We start from the raw sequence: 16,759 nt of genomic DNA, 5'->3' as shown, positions 1-16,759 counted from the left end.
TTGAAGTCTAGTTATGAGACTCTTACCTTATAAGCAAGTCTATTTTTATTTTTAAAATCTTTATTTTTGATATTTTAATTTATTCTAAACAATATCAGTCAATAAAAGCAAATTTTCAAATCAACAAAGACTATATATTAAGCTATAATCTCTACTATTTATAGTTTGTTACAAAATAGACATATTAAATTTATCAAGGGTAATAATAAAAACGTCTAATTTGTTTCCATGTCTTATTTTGAATTCCATTTCTTATGTGTATATTTTTTTATATTTGTTGCTATTATTATTACTATAGTATATGAATGTTGACCTGATTCTGCTTTCTTTACTCTACATCACTTCATATTTTTTGTTTTGAATTTATTTATTCATTTATTTGAATTTTTCATATTTACTCTTTTATGGCACAATAATATTTTATGATATTCATGTGACACATAAGATCCCAGGTGTCAGATGCATGGGTTTCCTGCAGCTCTTTGCTGTTACAAATATAAACTGCAATGCAAAGCCAATTTGCATGGATCTCTCCTTATTGGTGAAGATTGATTACTCAATGTCCCACGCCTGAGTGAGGGGCAGAGTTGAAAAGAGCTTTGAGAGAGAAGAGAGACTGTGGCCTTCTGGCTTTCAGATTTCAGAGAGAGGACACATGGTTCCACACTGTCTTCAGGTGGTTCAAGGGAAAGAAAGATTCTAGGAAGAAGTTGACATGTAGAGGAGCCAGCACCTTGATCATTCTCCTATTTCCAACTTGTTACATTAGAGCCTTAGTGGAGTCTTCCCTTGAGTGAAATTTGGGAACTTCATTCTTGATTGAGCTAAGATTTCCGTTTAACAATCTATGACAAAAGGGAAAAGGATCTACTTATATAACAATATTTATAGCGATTCTTTTTGTGATGGCAAAGAATTGGACATTGAGGGAATGACCATCAATTGGAGAATAGTCGAACAAGTTGTGTTACAGAGGTCGTGTCCAGTGAGAGAGCTCATTCTCTCTGTGTATTGGCTGGTATATATTCTCATCTGTATACTTTCTTATTTCTGTTTGCGATGAGCTTAGACAAATGTGTTTTTTTGCTATCTGCTACATATCAATGTGGCATATAGTGTGCAAAGAGTTAAGCCTTGGATATATAGATTGAGACACTCCTTCCCCATTAAGGGATAGTAAATAGGATCTCAGCTTGAACCTAAAAATTATTTCCTCTAAACTAACAATATTTTGGGGATCGGTAAACTACATTTTCTCTGAGCAGACAAGAGTAGCCAGTCTCTGACACAAATCTTTTCCCCTCTCCTGACAGGAATGAAAGTCTGCCTAGGAGAGTAAAGCAATAAGCATCCTAGCATACCCAAGACGGCTGCTTACACAGGTTCTTTGACATACTTTTCTAAAGGAAAGCATCTTTAAAGGGGTCAACAATCTTACTTTAATTACATATATATATATATGTGTGTGTGTGTGGGTATCTATATCTATCTATCTATCTATCTATCTATCTATCTATCTATCTATCTATCTATCTATCTACACATACACACATACAAAATTCATTTAGTTCAGGGGAAAAAGTCAGCACCCTGAACTTCTGAGAAATTGCAAGCAGAAAAAGTACAGACAGAAAATATCAAAAATCAACAGACAGGGCTTCTAGCTGGCTGACCAAAGCTATACATACAGTTGCCAGGCCGAGAAGCACCAACATCTGGGTTTTCAAAGCAAAACCTCACCTTAGAGTATATATACTTGTCTTCACAGCCAAGGACATCACAGATCTCATGACTCACTGCCTAATTACAAAGTAATAAAAGGCGTGAGCCTTCCTGAAAAACAAGCCTCCCCTTATCAAGCTTCTCTTGTTGGGCTCCATGTGAGGACTATTAATGACCAGGGAAGATCTTCAACTCCCATTAAAATTAAAGAGAGGGATGGAACATTCCAGAGATACCTATCCTTCTCTGAAAAAATCACATCTAGATAGATCCATGTCAGGCTATATAAGCTACATAGGTAAAATACACCCACATACTCTCTATGTAAATAACGCTATTATAAATATTTATGTGCAGAAAGGTTCTTATTATACTTTTGACTGTTCTAGATCATCAACTAGGGTTGTTTTTCTTTTAACATTGTGCCGAAGTCTATCTTCCTGCAATTTCTGTGCATTCTTCCTAATTCTGGACTTTGTGACTACACAGCTCCAAAGTTTAATCCTCTTCCACATCTTCCTGTCTTATAAACAGGAGACAATAGGCTACAGTGGAAAGATTTATTTTGTCAATTTAGGCCCTCATTTCAAACTGAGATTCTGATACTACTTATGTGATTGTGGGCAAGTCACAACCTCCATGGGCCTCAGTTTCTTCAAAATCCAGCTTCAGACACACACTATTTGTCTCAGTTACCTTAATAATAGCATCTACCTCACAGGGTTGTTTTGAGGCTTGAAAGAGATGATATTTGTAAATAAGTATTCAGTGTGGTCCCTGGCACATATTAGGTTGTCTATAAATGCTTATTCACTTTCTTTCTTCGAGAAGATAAAAATATACTTATTTGCTGATAACATGATGGTTTACTTAAAAATTCTAGGGAAGCAGTAGATACTGAAACAATAGCTTCAATATTACAGGCTACAAACTAAGCCCATAGAAATAAAAAACATTTCTATATAATGATAACAAAATCCAAGAAACAATAATAGAAAGGGAAATTTCATTCTGAAGGACTTCAAAATCCTTAAAATATTTGGGAATCAGTCTACTAAAGTACACAATTATTTGTATAGATTCAATTACAAAGTACTCACTGGTCATGGCTAGATTTTCACAAAAATATTGCAAAGCAGGTGCTTTTATTAGTAAAAATGACAATACTATCAAAGTTGAATTCCAGTTTTAATTTGATACCAATCAAACTATCAAAGCGATACTTTGAAGAACTTGATAAAATAACAAAATTCGTTTGGAGGAGCAAAAGATCTAGAATATTAGGGAAAATAATGAAAAAGTGATAGGAATACTACTTCCAGACTTCAAACTGTATCATTATACAGTAGATATCAAAACTATTTGGTTTTGATTAAAAAATAGAAGAGTAGATAAATGGAATAGACTATACAAAGATCCAGAAACAATGAAACTCAACAATCTAATTAGTGTTTGATAAACTCTAAAAATCCAAATTACTTGAACTCCCTATTTGATTTCAAAAAAATATTCTAAGGAAATAAGTCTGCCTGAAAATAGACTTAGAACAAAATCTTATTCCATATTCCATAATAAATTCAAAATGGATTTTCCTTCCTTTTAACCATTTTCCTTCTTAGTCTAGATAAGTTAATTTTGTTTGTACAGAAGCTTTACAATTTTGCATAATCAAAATTATCTATACTAGCCTTTGTAATTTTAAACAAAATTGAAATTTTCTTTTTTTTCAACATTTGTTTTTGAAAATTTGATTTCCAGATTCTTTCCCTTCTTCCCTTCTCACCCTCCCCCACTGGGAAGACAAGCAATTCAATATAGGTTGTACATGTGTAGTTATGCAAAACATTTCCATAGTAGTTATATTGTGACAGACTGACTATATTTCCCTCCATCCTATCCCGCCTCCCACTTACTCTATTTTCTACTTTGACCCTGTCCTTTTTCAAGTGTTTGCTTCTAACTACCCTCTCCCTCAATCTGCCCTCCCTTCTATCATCCCCCCTCTTATCCCCTCCCTCCCTGACTTTCCTGCAGGATAAGATACCCAGTTGAATATGTATGTTATTCCCTCCTTAAGCCAAATTCAATGTGAGCAAGGCTGACCCATTCCCTTTTACCTTCCTGCTCTTCCCTCCATTGTAACAGTTTTCTCTTGCCTCTTTTATATGAGATAATTCACCCTATTCTATCTCTCCCTTTCTCCTTCTCCCAATATATTCCTCTCTCACCTCTTAATTATATTTTTTAGATATCATCCCTTCCTATTCAACTTATCCTGTGCCCTCTGTCTATGTATACATGTACCCACATATACACAATCTCACATATATATATATTTATATACACATATGCCCTCCTATGTATACATACATACATACATATATATATATATATATATATATATATATATATATTCCCTTCAACTATCCTCATACTGAGGAAAGGTCTCATGAGTTACAATGATTGTTTTTCCATGTAGGAAGGTAAACAGTTCAACTTTAATCAGTTCCTTTTGATTTCTTTTTCCTGTTTACCTTCTCATGCTTTTCTTCCTTCTTGTATTTGAAAGTCAAGTTTTCTGTTCAGCTCTGGGTTTTTTTTATCAAGAATGCTTGAAAGTTCTCTACTTCATAGAATGACCATATTTTCCCCTGAAGCATTATACTCAGTTTTGCTGGGTAGGTGATTCTTGCTTTTAATCCCAGCTCCTTTGACCCCCAGAATATCATATTCCAAGCCCTTCAATCCCTTAATGTAGAAGCTGCTAAATCTTGTGTTATCTTGATTGTGTTTCCACAATACTAAAATTCTTCCTGACTGCTTGTAATATTTTCTCCTTGACCAAATTCTATGGAATTTGGCTCGAATATTCATAGAAGTTTTCTTTTCGGGATCTTTTTCAGGAGGTGATCAGTGAATTCTTTCCATTTCTATGTTGCCCTCTGGTTCTAGAATATCAGGGCAATTTTCCTTGAGAATTTCTTGAAGGATGATTTCTAGGCTCTTTTTTTATCATGGCTTTCAGGTAGTCCAATAATTTTTAAATTATTTCTCCTGGATCTATTTTCCAGGTCAGTGGTTTTTCCAATGAGATATTTCACATTGCCTTCTATTTTTTTTCATTTGTCTGAATCTGTGTTAGGGATTCATCCAGATCCCAACACCTCAGTTCTTGGTGACATGATGATAAAGACATGGGTCAGGCAGGATGCAAGCAAGCAGTCCATTTATTATGCATTTGCTGTATCCTTTTATATCCCTATGACAAAGAAATATAACAGTGAAGATAACACCGACTTTCATTCCCTTAGACTCTGTGGTTCCCATAATTAGTTTGGAAAAAGATTTTCTCTTACTTAGTACCTTATCTTGCATTTGCATCAGTTCATGGAGAAGCCTTGCACCAGTCTTTCTCTAAGCATAACCAAGTATACAGCCTGGTGGGATATAAATACTGGGCTGGACTCATAGTTACACTTGGTCTAGCTCCTCAACAGATCTGTTTTATAGTATCTTGATTTCTCATAAAGTCATTAGATTCCACTTGCTCTAATCTAATTTTGAAGGAATTATTCTCTTCAGTGAGCTTTTGAAATTCCTTTTCCATCTGACAAATTTGTTTTTTTAAGGCATTCTTCTCCTGATTGGCTTTTTGGGCCTTTTTTTGCCATTTGAGTTAGTCAATTTTTTAAGGTATTTTTTTTTTGGTCTCCTTTAGCAGGCTGTTGACTAGCTTTTCATGGTTTTCTTGCATCATTATCATTTATCTTCCCCATTTTTCCTCCACTTCCCTTACTTGATTTTCAAAATCCTTTTTGAGCTCCACCATAGCCTATAACCAGTTCATATTTTTTCTTGGATGCCTTTGATGCAGGAGCTTTGACTTTGTTGTCTTCTTCTGGTTCCATGTTTTGATCCTTTTTGTCCCCAAAAAAGGATTCTAATGTCTGGTTTTGCTTCCTCTGCTTGCTCATCTTGCCAGCCAATTACTTGACTTTTGAGCTCTTTGCTAAGGTAGAACTCAGCTTCCAGAGTGGAGTTAGTTGTGTCCAAGATTGCTGGGGTTTTCACAGTTGTCAGAGCTATGAGGAGGGCACCCTCTCTACAGCCACAACAAGCTTTGGTACACTGACATTCCTTGTCCCAGGACCACCACCCAAGATTGTGACCCAGATCAAAGCAGGTCAAAGCAACAACAATTACCCTCTGAATGGTTGCTTGGTCCCCCTACAATCTGCAGACCAGGAGCTCCAGAGGCAGCCACGTGGTGTGCAGCTGTAGCCGCTGAACCTCCACCACCTCTCATTCCAGGGAAGGGATGGGACCATGCTCCCCTGTCACGAAGTTCAACAAAGCTCCCCACTGACCTTCTACTTTCTTTTTAGCGTTTATGGGTTGGGAAGTCTGGAAACCACCACAGCTGCTGGTGATTCTCTCTCCTGAAGTCTGCTCTGGCCACTCTGTGCCACTGGTCAGAGCCGCCCTGTGTCTGGGCCTGTGGCTCAGATGGGACTGTGCTCAGCTCCCAGTCTGGTGCAATAGGCCCTTCCTGTCTCCCTGTTAGGCTGCCTTCAGTGGGAGATTTGTTTCTCTCTGTCACTTTGTGGGTTCTGTAGCTCTAAAATTTGTTTAGAGTTATTTTTTTTTTTTTACCAGTATTGGAGGTAGAGTGGGAGCTGAAGCAAGTTCCTGCTTTTACTCCACCATCTTGGCTCTGAAATTGAAATTTTGTGCACAAACAAGACTGATGCAGCTAAGTTAAGAAGGAAAGTAGTTAAGTGGGAAAATAATCTTTGTATAAAATTTCTTGTATACAGGCATTGCTATCTAAGATATATAGAAAATGTGTGTGTGTGTGTAGGTGTATGTGTGTGTTTTCAGAATGAAGAAAACAATATACACAATGACTATACTAATGTAAATGAAAAAAAATCAATCACAAAATAATCAAAAGTGAAGATTGCAAAATTATAAAGAAAAATGTGGTCCCAAAGAAGAGATATGAGAAAGTACCCTAACCTTGCTCCTTTGGAAAATGTGTGGTTATGAAACATTGCATAAATTTGCAGGTTTTTTGATGTTTTATGTTGTTTTGCTGATTTTCCTCTCTTCCTCTTTTTTCATTCTTTAAATATATTATTTGTTATGTGGGATGGCTCTTGGAAGAAAGGAGAGGGAGTGTTACTATTAAAAATTTTGGAGATATAAAGGCAAAAGATAGAATAAAATTTATTTTATTTTTATGTTTTATTTATTTTACTTTTAATTTATGGAATAAAACATGCATTTTCATAACATAGCATAATAAAAATGTTTGTACATGAAACTGACAATCTGTTATGTACAAATTACTATTCCTTTTAAATATACAATAAAGTTATTAGGTAAATTTCCTTTTTTCCTCTTCCCTCCCTCTGTCCTAGAGATGGCTACCATTAGACACAAATATGCATAAGTATAATATGTAAAATAATTTTATATGTCTATTTTTCATTTCTTTCTATGGATGCAAATAACATCTTCCTTCATATGTCCTTTGTAGTTAATTTGGGTATTTATAATAGTCAAAATGATTTCTTCACTCAAAGTTGTTCTTAAAATATTTTGCTATTACTGTATACAACATTCTCTTGGTTCTGCTCATTTAACTCTTCATTATTTCATGCAAGTCAAATAAAATTGATTTTTAAAATTTTTTTGCTTTTTGTAGGGCAATTGAGGTTAAGTGACTTGTCCAAGGCCACATGGCTAGTTCTTTGTGTTAAGTGTCTGAGGTCAGATTTGAACTCAGGTCCTCCTGACTCCAGGGCTGGTGCTCTATTCACTGCACCACCTTGCCACTCCAATAAAAAATTTTTTTAAAAAAGAAAATTATTAAATGATACATTTTTTCCAATCTCTGAAAGCATCATGAAATACTTTCCAATCCAGGTATTCCCTTTTTATAGTTTAATAAGAAATCTGGTTTTTGAGTTTTTGAATATTACAGTCATTTTTGAAACTACTCAACCTCCTCCCTCCCTTTCCAGTTTGAGTCCTTCTTTTGTAACAAAGAAAAATGAATAGAAACAGAAATCACTGTAGTGACTGCTTCCAATGGTATTTACAAGATTCTGCCATATGAATCCTCCATCCCTCTGCTGTGAGAAGGAAAGCAGGTTTCATTAGGTGTTCCAAGGACCATTTTTGGGTTTTTAGTTCTTCAGAGTTTGACTTAGAACACAAATTTTTCCTTGACATTTCTGAGGTCTCTGTATATTTTTTCTCTTGGTACTGCAGCTTTCACTCAGTTTGTACATATTTTCCCATGTTTCTCTAAATCCTTTACATTTGTCACTTCTTAATCAATAAACATTTGTTAAGGGCCAACTTTGTGGCAGCCACTGTACTAAGCACTGGGGATACAAAAAGAATCAAAAGACAGTCCCTGCCTCCAAGGAACTTACAATCTTATGTGGGAGACAACATGCAAACAAATACATGCAAAACAGGCTACATGAAGGATAAATGGAAAATAAGGAAGAGAAGGCACTAGAATTAAGAGGAATTGCGAAAGACCTCCTGTAGAAGATGGGATTTAAGTGAGGACTTAAAGGAAGCCAAGAAGCAGAGATGAAAAGGGAGAGCATTCCATGCTTTGAGGACGATCAGAGATAATGCCAGGAGTCAAGAAATAGAGCGTCTTGTTCATGGAACAGCCAGAAGACCAGTGTCACTAGAGTAAAGAGTATGTGGCAGGGAGTAAGGTGTAAGAAAAAGACTGGAAAGGTAGGAAGAGGCAAGGCTGCACAACATTTTGTATTTGATCCTAGAGATAATAGAGAGCCATTGAAGTTTATTGAGTAGAAGGTGACATGATAGGATCTATGGTTTTGGAAAATTACTTTAGCAGCATAATGGAGGCTGGATTGTAATGGGGAGAGATGAGGCAGGTAGACCCACCAGAAGGCTATTAATGAGGGTCTGCACCAGACTGATGGTAGTGTCAAAGGAGAGAAGGGGATATATTTGAGAGATATTGCAAAGGTGAAATTGATAAGCCTTGGTAACAGACCAGATATGGTGAGGCAGTGGGGTGAGAGATAGTGAGGAGTTGAGAATGACTCCTAGGTTGCAAAATTAAGAGACTGGGAGAATAATATTGTCCTTTAGAGTAATAAGGAAGGGGGTTAAGATTTAGGGGAAAAGATAATTGGTTCCATTTTGAACGTGTTTACTTTCAGATGTCTACAAGATACCCAGTTTGAGACACCTGAAAGGCAGCTGGAAAAGTGAGATTGGAGATCAGCAGAGAAGTTGGGACAGCATAGGTGGATTTGAGAATCATCAGCATAGAGATAGTTATTAAATTCATGAGAGCTGATGAGATCACCAAATGAAACAGTATAGAGGAGAAGAGATGAAGGTCTAGAAAAGAATGTTGTTGGACACCTACAGTTTGAGGATGTAATCTGGATAAGAATCCAGTAAAGGAGACTAGGAAGTGATCAGATAGGTAGGAGGAGAAGTAGGAGAGAGGTGTTACAAAAACCTAGAGAGAAGAGACTCTTAAGCGGAGAGCAATTATCAATGTCAAAGGCTACAGAGGTCGAGGAGAATGAGAATTGAGAAAAGGCCATTCGATGTATGGCAATTAAAGGATTGTTGGTAATGTTGGAGAGAGTGGTTTCTGTAGAATGATGAGGTCAGACACTGGTTTGTAAGGAGTTAAGAAAAAAGTGGGAGGAGAGAAAGTGGAGGTGCCTTATCTAGATGGTATTTTCAAGGACTTTAGCCACAAAGAGTGTGACATAGGATGGTAGTTAGACAGGATGGAAGGATCAAGCGAGGGATTTTTCAGAATGAGGGAGATATGGACATTTCAATTATAAGAAGGAAATGAGTCAGTAGACAGGAAAGATTGAAAATAAATGACAGAGTGGGGATGACAGAGGGGGTAATCTATCAGAGGAGATGAGAACTCACGGGATCAGTCGAGTAGGTAGAGGAATAAGCCTTAGCAATGATCACCTTGTCATGTGAGACAAGGGTGAAGGAAGAGATAGTGACAGGAGGCATCTGAGTAATAGGAGAGGAGGAAGAGGAGCTCACTGAAAATGACCTCATTTTTTTCCCTATAAAACATGAGGCAAGATTCTTAGTTGAGAGAGTGGGGGGAGGTGGAGCCATGGAAGGTTGGAGGAGAGATGAAAAGATATGGAAGAGCTGGTGAGAGAGTGGAGAGTGAGTTAATAAGGCAGCTATGGATATAGCAGCACTGAGGGCCTAGATGAGATTGTGTGACATAAAGGTGTATTGGACCCACTCTGAACAATTCTGTGACTTTCTCTACCATTGTTCAGTGACGTGTACAGGAATGAAAGTAGCAAATGAGGGGATTGATCTAAGGCTGAGTCTTAGCAAAGCATAATTGTTGGAATAATAAGAAAGCCATGGAACCAAGAGAGGAGGATGATTTAGAGTTGGATTGGTTCACCAAGGGATCAAGATGGGGAAAAGAGTGGGTAGTGCAGGGAAAATGACCCAGGAGAAATTTGAAGAGACGATTAGAAAAAGAATAGGGCTTCATAAAGAAAGGCAGAGGGAGGGGTGAAAAGCCAATAGATAATGGTTGGATAAGGGCATTTTAGAATTCTTGAATGTGGAGGTGATATATTTGTGAGTAACAGCAAGCTGGAGGGTATTATGTTTGTGTGTGACTGAGATGGAGTAAGGGGATAAGTAGTAGTTGGGGTACTGAGTAGTTGGAGTGTTTGAGTGATCAATATGTATATTATAGTCCCCCCAGTATGAAGGCAGAAGTTAGGAAGGAGAGAAAAATTGTGAGCCACATACAAAATTCATGAAGGAAAAAATAAAAGGAGTGACCAGGAGGTCTGTAGACAACAGCTGTCAGAATTTTCATTGAGTGGTGGATATGAATAGCATGAACCTCAAAGGAAGAAAATTTACTGAGGGATAGAAGTAGAGGGAAAGCCTAGAAGGGGCAACTCCCCCACTTCACTCAGTGAGCAGGGAATGAATGCCATAGCCAGCATTGAAAAGGGTGGTCAGCGAGGCTGTGTTATCAGGGAAGATTCAGGTTTCAATAATAGCTAGTAGATGGAAGGAGTGGGAGAGGAAAAGATTTAGGATAAAGGGAAGCGTGTATAACCTATAGAACAGGCATTCCAGAGGGCACAGAGGAAAGGCAAGATGGTATTTGACCAGATGTCCATCAATGAGTGGAGAGTGTCATTCCCTTTCCCAAAGGAAACGAGATTGGACTGGAGGCAAGTGTAGTGTGAGATGTCAGGCACAGTCAGACGCTCAGATAGGTCTTCCATCACCACTCCTCTATCCTCCAAAGGGTGGAGATTAGGCAGAAAAGAGGGCAGCAGGTGGTAGATGCAGAAACAAATTCCTTTTCCTCTTCTCTCAAGGGACAGGTTACAGAAGGAGATGGAAAATCTGACATCAAAGGGAAAGTTGTTTCCTTTTTGCACATTTCCTTTTTCCTTTCTCTGCATCTCAGTTGGAAGATCAGACTGGAAGCAGGAGGCAAAAGTTGCCTTGCGCTGACATAGTCAGAAGTCACTGCTTTGTGGCAGATGGAAGACATCCAGTTCAGCCCCTTGCCCCCTTCCCACAGGGGACATGTGTTCAGTGGGAGATGAAAGACCCAAGACATATGATCAGAGGGGCTTACGGCTCCTCTTCTCATCTGAGGAAGCTGGAGATGTGCAATGCTATTGCATGACATTTATGTATTACAATTTTTAGTGCCATTCTCTAGTCACTGAGCAATCCATTGAGTCCTTACAAGTGGCTGTCCGCTGTTGGAGGGAAATGGGCACTCTGTAGTCACCTGAAGGGAGTAAACTCTTGTCTTCTGAGAATAAAACTTTGCCTTCCATTCAACAATTCAAGAACATTTATGTAGCATCCGTTATGTGCATGGTATTGTACAAAGCACTGGAAAGACAATGACAAAACAAAAAAAAAGTCATTTTTGTTGTTGAAGAGCTTACATTCTTCTGGTGGGGGGGGTAAGAATGTGTACATGGATAAGTTGATAGAAGGCAGCTGGTGACACCGGGGATAAAGTAATGGGCCTGAAGCTAGGAGATCTGAGTTAAAATCTGGGCTTAGATACATATTAGCTGCATGATCTTAGGCAAGTCACTTAACCTCTGTTTGCCTCAGTTTCCTCATCTATAAAATGAGCATAATAATAGCACCTACCTCCCAGGGTTATTCTGATTAATGGGATAATATTTATAAAAGCACTTATAGCATACCGTCTGACACATAGTAGGCACTATATAAATGTTTATTCCCTTCCCCTTCCCTACAAGGTAATTTGAGGAGGGAGAGTGCTAATGACTTGGGAAATCAGGGAGGGCTACTAAGAATAGGTGGTAACTGCACTGTATCTCCAAGAAAGATAAGAAATCTGAGTGTCGGACACAGGAAATAAACGCATTCAATACATGGGGAAGAGTTTATGAGATTATGTATATATATACATACATATGTATATATGACATATGTATTACATGTACATGTGTGTGTGTGCATATGTGTATATATATATATATATATATATATAGTTGCTCATCCTTTGTTTTTGAAAAGGACCAATGGCATCAGGAGGGTGATGTCTTGACTTGCTCATGAATTAGATTTGAGTGAGGCAAAGTTACACAAAGTCTCATCAGCTTCACTCTCTCTTCCAGGTCATCGAAGCCCATTGGCAGGACAAAAGTCAAGATAACTCTTGATGGTTCTTGGAAGCTGTAGGTGATCTTGGTGTTTTCAATGGCTGACCAAGCTCTAAGCTCTCCACAGCACCTGCTTCAATCACCTTCATGCGCACTGGAACAAATTTCAAAGGTCAGGACTTGAGGACCTAGAGGGCCACATGTGGCCTCGAGGCTGTAGGTTCCCCACCCCTGGCTTAGCCAGTCTGTCCAGACAGTTTTACCAAGATGTGCCTTCTTGGAATCACAGGTGAGAGTTAGGTGACCCATTGGACACCAAAGGTGGTTGAGCGGCTCTGAAAAGGGCTCAGCAAGCCCTCACTCCAGAGGTGCCAGTCCTTGAACACTCCATACACCATATAACTATATATGCATATTATAAGTAACATACTCATGCATATATATATTATATATGCACATGTCATTCAGTTGTTATGTCTGACTCTTCATGACCCCTTTTGAAATTTTCTTGGCAAAGGTACTAGAGTGGTTTGCCATTTCCTTTTCCATTCCATCTTACAGATGAGGAAACTGAGGCAAACAGGATTAATTGACTTTACCGGGGTCCTATAGCTAGTAAGTGTCTAAGGTCAATGAGTCTTACCTCTAAACCCAGAGTTCTATCCACTGTGCCACATAGCTGCCCATATATACATATATGTATATTTGTGTAGGTTTATAATCAAGTGGGATGATGTAAGCAAAGAGTTTTGCAAAACTTAAAGCACTATGTAAACGTTAGCTATCATTATTGTTATTGTTACTGGTTCACAGACATGAAAACATTTACCTAAGTGAAATCTGCTTATTTGATATCACCCTGGAAGGAAGGGAGTCTCAAGTGGACCACCTCCAGGATCTTCTGTGGTTTCACATTTTTACCACTGACTTGGGTAAAGATTTGGAGGGCATGTTGGTCACATGTGTCAGAGGGCACATCCTTGGTTGCAAGGAGTAGCTAATATATTGGATGATGGAGTCAGAGTCCCAAAAGACCTTGATAAGTTAGAATATTAGTTATCTTGATAACCTTCAATAAACTTGAATAGGGTTAAATGGGAGGTTCCCAAAATGAACCTTTTATACACAAGAACGGGAGGCATAACTAGACAGTAATTCATCTGGGAAAAAAAAAAGATCTGAGGGTTTTATTGGACTGCAAGTTCAATATGACTCAACTATGTCAAAAACAAAACAAAACAATGTGCTTTTAGGCCATAGTGTTAGCATACTCTATTGTGCTTAGACTTCATGCAGATGAAGAGGAGAGGAATAAGAATTTATGTTGCACCTACTGTATGCCCAGGTACTGTGTTAAGCATTTTACAAATATTATCTCATTGGATCTTCACAAAAATATTGTAAGGTAAGTGCTGTGATTATTTCCATTTTACAGTTGAGGAAACTGAGGCTAAATGACTTACCTAGAGTCACACAACTAGTATGTCAGGCTGGATTTGAGCTCGAGTCTTCTGGTGTAGTGCATACAGCACTGGGTCTAGAGTTGGGAAGACCTGAGTTAATATCTGACCTCAGATACCAGCTGTGTGACCCTGGTCAAGTCACTTAACCTCTGTTTGCCTCAGTTTCCTCATCTGTAAAATGGACTGGAGAAGGAAATGGCAAACCACTCTAGTATCATTGCCAAGAAAACCTCAGATGGGGTCACAAAGAATTGGACACAACTGGAAAATGACAATTTCCTGAGTCCATGTTTAGTAGTCTGTACACTGTGGCATCGCTTAACCATGGAGGAGGATATTAAGTTCTCAGTGCCACATTTTAGGAAAGACTTTGACAATCTGGGGAGAATCCAAAGGTGAACACCAGGGACAGTGAAGGGCCTTGAATTCACATCACTTGAGGATCAATTGAAGAAAGTGGGAATATTTAGCCTGGGCAAGAGAAGTCTTAGGAGTCCTTGGTGAGATCTATTTTCATGGAAAGCAATGACTTGCAATACAAATGGTATTTGTACTTGGCTTCCGAGGACCTGGGTTCTAATCCTGACTCTGTTACTTAGCCCAGGCAAGTCACAACCCCTATGAGCTGCAGTTGCCTAACATGTAAAATGAAGGTGTTGTATACTAACAATTCACCAAGGTCTTTTCCAGCTATAAAATCTAGGACCATGGGTCCTTTATATATTTGACAGGTTATCCTTTGGAAGACCAAGAAATTTTGTTCTGCTTTGTCCCAAAGGGCAGAACTCAAACCAACAGGTAGATGTTGTAATTTGTTCAAGGTTATATCACAATAAAGGACAGGGTTGGGATTTGAACCCAGGACACTTGACTTCAAATCAACATTCTTCCTCCTGTACTGCATTATAGTTGATAATCAGTAACATTAAATTCTACTGCTGGAAAAGAACCATGCTTAGAGGGGGCTTATTGGAAGAGAATTTAGTTCCTCATTCCATACAAAAGAAAACCAATCTTTGATGCAGGGCTATTTTTATTTTATTTTTTGCTTAATTTATCAACTTGTAGTTGACCAGGACAACCTGTAGAGGGCCTCCTTGCATTGAGAGCCATAAAGCCTTAGGCAGCGTCTCAGTTAACTGAAAAAATTCTCAGTTAAAATCGCACCTGCAAGGTTGAATAGGAAATCTGTTATTCTGTGATATTAAAACATATAACCAAATGTCAACCGAGCCTATGTCATTAAAAACCCTTTAAAATATGCCTAATATGTTTTTAATCCATCATGTAAATGAAAATGCATTCTTTGAAGTTAAAAAAAAAAACCATTCCACCTTGTAAAGGAAAATATTTCAAAAAGGATGAAAACAGTTTTATTGTTTTATAGGAAGAATAATTGGGAAACATTGTAAATGGACAAATTTTATTTATTTTAAAAACCCTGAGTTTGCTTGTGGCTGACTTAAATATAGGATTACGGTATTTTATTCTTTCTAAAAATATTCTATGACATTTGTGCATTTGCAGTCAAAAGAGAAATGCTTCAAAGACATACCTAAGTCAACTTTCTCCTTGGACCAATAGTTTTTCTTAATTGGAAAAGCTCTCATTTTGGGGGTGTTTAATGACTTCTGTGATCCAAGGGCCCAGTGTCCTTTATTTTATTGAATGTATGCTTCCTGTTTCTGTGTTTTCAGGATTTGTTTGTTTTTTCTTCTTTAGGGATCCACTCTCCCACAAAGAACTAAGTGAAACACAGTCTCTAACCCAGACACTCAATCTGTGGCATTTGTCCAGGGGGAGGTAGGGTGCTGAAGAACAAAGAGAAGTAAACAAGGATTTTCTCAGTACTATAACTTTCTGACATTTAAAAAAAACCCTTTAGGCTCCTTTTGCTTTGGGGGAGGGAGGAAGTCCAGGGAGTCAGGAGGGAAGCAAGAGCAGGGCATTTCTCCTGGGGCCCTGCATACCCCACCACAGTCTTGAAAACACCTGTGGTGTGGATGCAGTTTTTGTCCTAAACCTTAAGGGTTTCAATGGTGTTGAGTTATGCATGCTATCTCTCCAAGTCTGTTGAAGGATCTCATGATTTCTGGGCACTTAATGCTAAATAGTAGGGCTCAGGGATGAATTCAGAGACTTTTTTTCAGGCAGATCAGTTCTTAAGTGAAACATTTAAAGCAAAATTATCAACAACCATGGAACTACATCCCTTAGTACAGAGTTTGATGTATAGCAAGCACTTAAACCCTTGTTAACTGACTTACTGACTGATACATTGGAGGGAACATTGGCTATGGAGTCAGACTCAAACTCTGTATTATTTAAGAGCTATATGACATCGGGCTAATCGGTCTCATTTTTCCTCAACTCTAAAAGGATTGGGGTTCTTCCCCTGATCCCCTGAAAACTTGTTTTAAAATTGATAATTGCATTTTAATATAATTGGTTTCCTTTTTTATACCTATGTATTTTATTTTGTGCATTTAAAATCGTTGTTCTGGGGAGACTAGGTGGCACAGTGAATAGAGCACCGGCCCTGGAGTCAGGAGGATCTGAGTTCAAATCTGGCCTCAGGTACTTAACACTACCCATGTGACCAAGTCACTTAACCCCAATTGCCCTGCCTTCCCCCTCCAAAAAAAAAAAAAAAAAGAAAAAATATTGTTGTTCTGAGAAGGGACCTTCCAGACCTCCAAAGGGGTCCATGACACACAAAACGATTAAGAACCCCCTTGACTTAATGATCTTTGCCGTCCCTTCTAGCCCTAGAACTATGCTCCTATGACTGACTGTGGAGTTGGAATAAAGCTCTGATTGATTCCATACCAGGAGGGCTGCTTGTCCTATACAGCAGAGTCCCAGCTTTTC

Source organism: Petaurus breviceps, unplaced genomic scaffold (assembly GCF_028583685.1).
Source record: "Petaurus breviceps papuanus isolate PSGF00001 unplaced genomic scaffold, PetGlider_PUasm1.0 154, whole genome shotgun sequence".
Lineage (NCBI taxonomy): Eukaryota > Metazoa > Chordata > Mammalia > Diprotodontia > Petauridae > Petaurus > Petaurus breviceps.
This window is presented reverse-complemented; position numbering follows the sequence as displayed.